Consider the following 8,522-nt stretch of genomic DNA (forward strand, 5'->3'; position numbering starts at 1 on the left):
AGCATGCCGGCGTGCCATCTATCGGCGGCGATGAGCAACAGAGCACTCGGGAGCATCACTCGTATTTCTTCACCTCATTTCCAATTTAGAACTTTGACAGGAAACTCTTAGAGGTAATAAATAATTGCTTGGTGTGTCCTAATGTTTAGTTATAGCTTTTTTACTAATAAAACTGCTGTACGTGCCCCTGTCTGTACAAGGTTTGTGGCGAGAATTTCTTACACCCAGGTACAAGTTTGGTAGTGTATTCTACATATTCGGTCAACTCCAATAATGTTCGTCCAGATCCTTGAGCGTCATGCACTCCGCCTCGCCTTCCGTATCCGCCTCCCGTCCCCCACGCGGATCCTCTATGATCTCATTCCTTTCCCCCATCTGCTCCTCTTCCTCGAACATATCCGCATCCTCTACACCTCCCGCCGTCTTGACCCCCCTCACCCCCTGGTTGCTCCTCTCCTCTCCCATCCTCGCCCCCTGCCCCGTCTTCACTGTTGTGTCCCCCCTACCCTCCATCTCTACACCCTCCATCTCCTTTCCCAAGGTGGCTTCCGTCAACTCCCCCTCCCGGATGATGCCCTCTCTCCCTCCATTTATCCTTCCTATCAACTCTGATCCTCCCTCCCCCTCCTTTCCTCTGTCCTTTCCCTGGGCTCCCTCTTCCCCCCCCCCCTTCCGTCCTGTTTCCTCCCCACTACACCTCTCCCTACCTCCCTTCTCCCCCCCAGTCCTTTTGTATTCCCCTCCTCTGCCTACCCCCCCTCCCTGTCGCGTCTGCCCCCCACCCCTCCTATGGGTTCTCATCCTCCATCAGCTCCTTTCCCGGTTTCCCCCCCCCCCCCTTCGCTTTTCCTCTCCTTTCCCCCCCCTTTTTTGTTTTCCCATCTCCTGTCCAGTTTCCCCCCACCTGCTCTCGACTGTGGTGTCACCTTTGCCGACTTTTCGTGCTGTGTTCTAGTGACTATTCAGTGTTGTGTTGCGAACAGAAACCATGCTGTCGCTGGGTGTGCATTTTTATATACTTTGCGAACAGAATCCAGACTGTCGCCGTGTTTTTTAATTGTCTATTGTTTCCCCTGTCTGCTCCGTCTGTATTTTTATTCGCTTCATCCTCCCTCTGTTGTTTGTTTTAATTTCCCCATTTTCTTTTCACCTGTTTACTCACTAAGTCCCCGATTTTATCGCCTGTTTTTTATTATTGTTTATTCTCCTGCTTTTTATCAGAAAATCTGTAGGCTGCAGAGCGGCGTCCTAAGCTGCTGCCAGCCCGCCCCCTTCGGGGGGAATTGAAATTCAATAAAGGAAAAAAAAAAAAAAAAATAATGTTCGTATACCCTACAATATTGTTCTAATTAAAATTTTTGAATGGCGTGGTCTATGAAACCGCGTCAAACGATGTAGCCGAAACTTGGCACACTGCACTCAATAACACAATGCAGATATGTTTGTGAATGCGCGAAACCTCTAGATTATTGGATTTGAATGTGCAGCTATGCGTAATTCCTGCAGCTCCCTGTCTTAGTACAGCAGCTGACAGTGCGCATCTCCACATTGCTGTGGGACCAACTTTCAGCTCCTCCCGAAGGGGGTGGGCTGGCAGCAGCATAGTACGCTGCTCTACAGACTTTTATTTTAAAAAATGGAAGAAGAAAAGAAACAAGAAAAACAGGCGATAAAACGGTGACATAAAGTGTAAAATGCGGAAAGTTAAAACATAAACCAAAAGGGGTTGGCAATGTTAATAAAAGACACAGGAATCAGACAAGTAACATAGTACAAACGCAATTAAAAAAAAAAAAAAAAGAAACACGGCGACAGTCTGGTTTCTGTTCGCAAGAGATAAAAGGCACACCCAGCGACAGTATGATGGCCGTTCGCAACACTTCCCAAAAAAAACACAACAGGGAACACTCACTGTAAAACACTGCACGAAAAGGGCGGCACAAAGATGACACTCCCAGGCCAAAGGCAGATGGGGGGTGGGGGGACCTGGAGGAGTGGGAAGAACAAGGAGGGAGGAAGGGAAAAAAACGAAAAGGGGGGAACCAAGGAGGGAGAGGACTTATAAAGGGGGGGAGGGGCAGGACAGATGCGAGAGGGAATGAGAGGAGGCACAGGAGGGAAATGCAAAAGGACTCGGGGGAGAGAAGAAGGGGGCAGAGAGAAGGGAGGTGGGGAAGAAAGAGGATGGAAGGGGGGGAGAGGGAGCCCGGGAAAAGGACAGAGTAGGGGGCGAAGGATCAGAGTTGATAGGAGGGATAAATGGAGGGAGAGAGGGCATCATCCGGGAGCAGGAGTTGATGGAAGCCACCTTGGGAAAGGAGATGAAGGGTGTAGAAATGGAGGGTAGGGGGGACACAACAGTGAAGACGTGGCAGGGGGCGGTGTTGGAGAGGAGAGGAGCAACCAGGGGGTGAGGGGGATCAAGGCGGCGGGAGGTGTAGAGGATGCGGATATGTTCGAGGAATAGGAGCAGATGGGGGAAAGGAATGAGGTCATAGAGGATCCTCGTGGGGGACGGGAGGCGTATACAGAAGGCGAGGCGCAGTGCGTGACGCTCAAGGATCTGGCGGGACTTATAGAATTTGGGGGGGGGGGGGCAGATATCCAGGCAGGACTGGCATAACAGAGGATGGGACGGATTAAGGATTTGTAGGTGTGGAGGATGGTAGAGGTGGGCAACCCCCATGTCCGGCCAGAGAGGAGTTTGAGGAGTCGGAGGCGGTCCCGCCCATCCAGTCGATAGTCATTATCTTCAAATCCCACAAATGAAAGAACTCATCCTTAGGTTCAATGAGTTTTATTTGTTTGTTGCTTGTGCATAACTGTAGAGTTGCTCTATTTGAATCTGAAGCACATTTTGATGTGTAATTGATTTGGGAAACAGTTCTAACAATCAACGTCCTTTAATTGGTGTTATGATAAGTTAATCTTCCGAATTTGGTACGTTGTGGGACCAGGTCTGGAGAAGACGGCACAAGGTGTAATGGCGGAAAAGACACTCGGCCGGCTGCACGTAGTGTACCGGAGAGGCGCGAGAGGGCAGGAGTTGCCGGCCGCAGTACCAACTGCCGCAGACAGATGGCAGGTCGAGTCCCTGCCAGCAAAAGTATGGCCGTCATCACATCCGCACAGGTTACAGCTGACTGCAGTTCGTGACACGTTCCTTTAAAGTAGGAGGTATTGGGTATTTTCGTCTTGAATGAACCGACAATGCTGTGCTTTTAGTTGTACTTTTGAAGGCAAGAAGAGAGGGATGCAGCATGAAGAATAATACGGCTGATGAACATCTGCAGAGCAAACTGGCAGAATAGAAAAGCAACTGCTTTTATGTAAAGTAAGTGCAATTTTCAAGCATTAACGTGGATTAGAAAAATTAATATTCCGCACCGAGTATTGGTGGTTTCATTGGGGAAATTGTAGCGGCGTGGGAATTGGGGAAGCATACGAGACTCTTCCATTCTTTTGCTGCGTTTGCTCAAGAGATAGGATTATAGCTGAACAGGAGGAGAAAATTAGAGCCCTTCAGGCTGATTTGGACAGAGCGAGGGGGGAACTGAAGAGGTTAAGGGGGGAGGAGGGTAAACAGCGGTGGGGAGTGGTAGCTGGGAACAGGGGCTACAGAATGAGGAGAGTGTCTGACAGTTTCCCAATTGGCACAACCGATAGATTTGCCTTGCTGCCACAGTTAAGTAAGGAAGAGGCTTCAGTAGAAGTAGATGTAGTTAAGATGCAACAGAATCTCACTAGGAAACCAACTGTTTCAAAAAAAGTAGAAAGTAAGAGGAAAGTTCTGTTGCTAGGTAGCAGCCTTGGAAGAGGTGTGGGCCAGCTTTTTCAGGAAAAATTAGGTGACAGGTACCAGGTCACAAACTTTTTCAAGCCAAGTGTAAGTCTTAGCCAGGTGGTAGAGGATATAGGTTCCTTGTGCAAGGGATTCACAACGCAGGATCGTGTGATGATAGTGGGTGGAGTGGGAAACAGTGTCGATGGGGATCAGGGCTGCAGTATCGAGTGTGACCTGGTGAAAACAGCCTCGGCAACGACCCGTACCAGTGTTGGGCCGGTGGCTGCTTTTGTGCGGCACGATGGGACCCAGTTGAACCGCTCTGCCAGGAGGGTAAATATGGAGTCGGATCAGTTGCGTAGGGCAGCCACTCTGTCAGACATCGGATCGGTTCCTGTCGAGGCTATCGATAAGGGGGGATTTCTCGAGGCATGTCCTACACCTCAATAGGAAAGGGAAGGGTAAACTGGCAGGGTTGTTTGCGAAATCCTTGAGGGGGGACACTAGTACTCATGGATGTACCTCTTTTTTAGACTAATATCAGTGTCCAATGAGAAGTTCTGGCAGGCAGGTGCTAAAGAGGTCGAAAACACACAAAATTCTCACAACAGGAACATAAATAATGATGTTACCATATTTAACCAAAATATTGGTAGAGTAAAGAAAAAAGTAGATTCTCACAAAAGTAAAGTAAACAGTAATGTTACCATTTTTCACGAAAATAACCCGGGATTGAAGAATAAAGTAGATGAGCTCCTGGTTTGTTGAGATGACATTCGATCTGATAATGTAATAGATATACAATGCCTGTCTGAGCATCACATTGTGTCTGATATGGGAAAGGTAAATATCAGTGGTTGTAAACTAGCTGCACATATCAGTAGGGAGAACCAGGTGCGAGGAGGGTTGGCCACATATGTCAAAAGTTATCACTGTGTAGAAAGCTTAGATGCAAAAAAGTTTTGTCTAGAGCAACATATAGAAGCACGTGCCTGTCAACTTAAACTGAAGGAGGGCTCTTTTATAATTGTAACAGTATATAGGTCCCATTCAGGAAACTTTCATTTATTCCTGGAAAACTTGGATGCCTTGTCGTGCTATCAATCAGGTACGGGAAAGTAAATTATTATTTGTGGGGACATCAGTGTTGATTCACTGAAAGAGTGTAATAGGAAGAATGACCTGGTAGTGTTGCTCGGTTCTTTCAATTTGACATCTGTCATTAATTTTTCCACTCGGGTAGTAAAGGACAGCAGCACATTGATAGATAACAATTTTATAGACCAAGATATGTTTAAAAACATAAATTATTGTCGTGTTGAGAATGGCCTTTCTGATCTTGATGGTCAGCTAGTTACAGTATATGACACAGCACCATTCAGTAATTCAAAACTACCCTCCAAAGTTGTGCGTTCAATGAATGACTCAACAATTAGAAATTTCAGACAAAATCTTCAGCAGTTAGACTGGGATGAGGTGTACAAGGAACCTGATGCTAATTTAAAATATAACTTATTTCATGATACACTTGTAAGAGGATTTGAAAACTGTTTCCCCAAGGAAGTAGTTAAATGTAATTATAAGAAACCATGCAAAAAACCTTGGCTTACTAAAGGAATAAAAATATCTTGTAACCACAAAAGGGAACTGTATCTAACAACAAGAAAGAGTAATGACCCAGAAACAGCCAAATATTATAAAAACTACTGTGCTACATCAAGAAAGGTTATTGAAAAGTACAGAAGCATGTGCTTCATGTCTGAGATTAATACCTCTGATAACAAAATCAAAAAAAAATTGGAATATTATTACAAGGGAGACAGGGCAACCAAGAGTACAGGATGATGGCATCACCATCAAAGAGAATGGAAACTTGATAAACAACAAGCTGGAAGCCGAAAACATTTTGAATATTCATTTTTTAAATGTTGTAGAGAAAAGAGGTCTTACCCACACCATTTGATACAATTGAAATTAAACCAACCTCTCCTTCTGAAATTAGGGAGATAATAAACTTTCTCAGGAACAAAAGCTCACATGGAATTGATGGCATTTCCGGCAGGATAATAAAAGCTTGTTCCCAAGAAATAAGTGGGATTCTTAGCAACATATGTAACAGCTCTCTGAAGCAGGGTATTTTCCCAGATAGACTGAGATATGCGACTGCATAAAAAAAAGGAGCTACGTCTGATGTCAACAACTACCGCCCAATCTATCTTCTGACTGCCTTATCCAAAATTCTTCAAAAAGTAATGTACTGTAGAGTAGTCTACCGTATCTTCCTTCTTCGTCGGCGTTGTCATTGTTACTGTGAGGCACCGTTACACCAAGTGGAAAGGAGCGTCGATCTTAGAGCACGCTATGCCCGAATTCGTACGGGACTTGGTAGATTAATCTGCCACGAGTAATGAGTATGATGGGCAAACATCTATTAGACGCACTACGAATGTAGTGTTGTGGACATGTTGGGAATGTGGATCTCACGGGGAGCGTGCAAGGGATAAGTCCCTGCAGATGCACAATCCTCTGTGCCCGCGGTGGCTCCGATGGATAGAGCGTCTGCCATGTAAGCAGGAGATCCCGGGTTCGAGTCCCGGTCGGGGCACACATTTTCAACATGTCCCCAACGAAGTGTATCAACGCCTGCTTGCAGCTAGGGTGTCTATTTAATTATCATTTCATTTCTTGCAAAGCTGCATGGTCATATATAGTTAAATAACTTCTTTACTTGTTTATTTCTAAGAGTAAACCAAAAAAATGACGCCGTATCATCGGCTTCGTCGATATAGAGCAAAACAGCTCAATATGCCCAATTTTGCCTCTTCTTATAGGATCGGCTACGTTACTCATTAATTTACTACAATTATTTCCAATAACATTAAACAGGTATCGCCGTTGTATTTTAATTGTATTCAAAAGCATGTTATTATTATTATGACCGACCAAATCGTAACAAATCACGCGGCGTGCGTTTTTAACGATAGCTTTACACTCGCCCAGCCTTTATTCGTGCAATATTATATATAAATATACAGACAGGACCGAAAGATCGATCTCTCTACCGTAACCAATAGAGGCGAATACGCTATTCAAGTTCCGTTACAGTATCTTGACTCGTAATGTTACACGGCCCCCCAGACTGTGATGTCTTGAAGAGGTTTCCAGACACAACAGGCTTATATTTTGTGTACTGTGACAGGAGAGGGTATTTGTTTCGGCGAATACACTCACTCTCAGATTCACTCAACAAGTCAGTACATACATTGTACAATATTTAAGTTGAGTTAATGGGCCTAGACAAAATGCCCTTAACTAAATTCCACATTTGTTTATAGGTTGTCTTAGAAACACTTCGCACTAATCACTTCATATTCACACCACATTTTTTTTTTCTTGGATGAAGTCCTCAGTTCTTCAACCGACTGTGCAAGGCAGGGATCACAGCCGGGTTAGACGATTGGCGTCCTCGGTCATGTTTAACCAGAGAGGATTTGGTCCTTTTCTTTTCCTCTTAATTCCACTTTTAAACCATCCACCCTCGTTGTTCGGTGAGAGGATAAATCGTTTTTCAGCGTCGTCTCTGTTGTTGATACCAAGAAGGTATCTCATGGAAATCTTCGGTACTTTCTTTAATTTTCTTTGTAAGTTAATATAAGTATGTATTTATCCACTGGTGCTTTTATTTAGTCCACTCTGAGTGTAGTCTTGGTATCATTCAGTGTTTCTTGAATTTATATTTCGCTAATTATTGATAATACTTCTTCAGGTCTTTGTGAGGGAACAAGCCCTTAATTACATCAGTATCACAATCTGCCAGAAGGTAGCTCCCTTCATGAGGTATTTTCATTATTTTGTATGGACCTGTATATAAATATTGCCATTTCTTATTCAGTCTTTTCCTGGCTGATGCTTTTGGGTGATTTCTCAATAAAATTTCTTCCCCTACATCATATGTGACTACTTTCTTCACGTTTTTATCAAACCGGGTTTTTCTCAATTGTGCTTGATGCTTGAGGTTTTTGTAGACCTTCTTCACCTTATTTTTTTTCTTGATAATCTTTTGTTCTATCGCAGGTAATTTCTTCATCCATTCTGGCACAATACTTTCACCAAATACTATTTGATTAGGTGAATAACCTGTCGATAAGTGTGGTAAGTCACTATACACTTTCTCAGATTCATAAATCCAATCGATCCATTTATAATGTTGTTTGGGTATGTACGTCCGTAAAAATCAGTTCAACTTTCGGAAGATTCTCCCAACCGGATTTCCACAAGGGTAAAATCTTGAGATGTAAATGTGCTGGATTCCTTGATCTTTCATAGTGTCTCTCCATACTTTGCTTGTATAATAAGCAGCGTTGTCTGTCAAAATCATTATAGGTTTGCCAAGCTCAGTTATATAGTTGTTGATAAATTTGCGTAACGTGGGTCAAACGTGGATATAAGTTCACATATTTTGAAAAGAGATCATAAAAAGCCAAAACATATTTGAACCGTCTACATGTCATGGGACATGGCCCACAGACATCACATGACACCAACATTAAAGGTTGTTGTGGCATGATAGGATGTAATTCTATCTTCTGACAATAGTTTATGGGTTTTGCCTTCTGACATATTTTGCAATGTAAGGATGTAGAGGCTTATCTCAGTAGGGGTAAGATAGATACTTCCTACAGGAAAATTAGAGAGACCTTTGGAGATAAGAGAACCACTTGTATGAACATCAAGAGCT

General features: G+C 43.9%; 1 non-coding gene across 1 annotated transcript; it reads left to right on the plus strand.

The window, feature by feature from the left end:
• The first annotated feature begins 6,314 nt into the window (after positions 1 to 6,314).
• Positions 6,315 to 6,389, plus strand: Trnat-ugu (transfer RNA threonine (anticodon UGU)). The gene has a single exon. It is a non-coding gene; the product is annotated as a tRNA-Thr (tRNA).
• The last annotated feature ends 2,133 nt before the right edge of the window (positions 6,390 to 8,522 follow it).

Source organism: Schistocerca cancellata, chromosome 11, assembly GCF_023864275.1.
Source record: "Schistocerca cancellata isolate TAMUIC-IGC-003103 chromosome 11, iqSchCanc2.1, whole genome shotgun sequence".
NCBI classification, from domain to species: domain Eukaryota; kingdom Metazoa; phylum Arthropoda; class Insecta; order Orthoptera; family Acrididae; genus Schistocerca; species Schistocerca cancellata.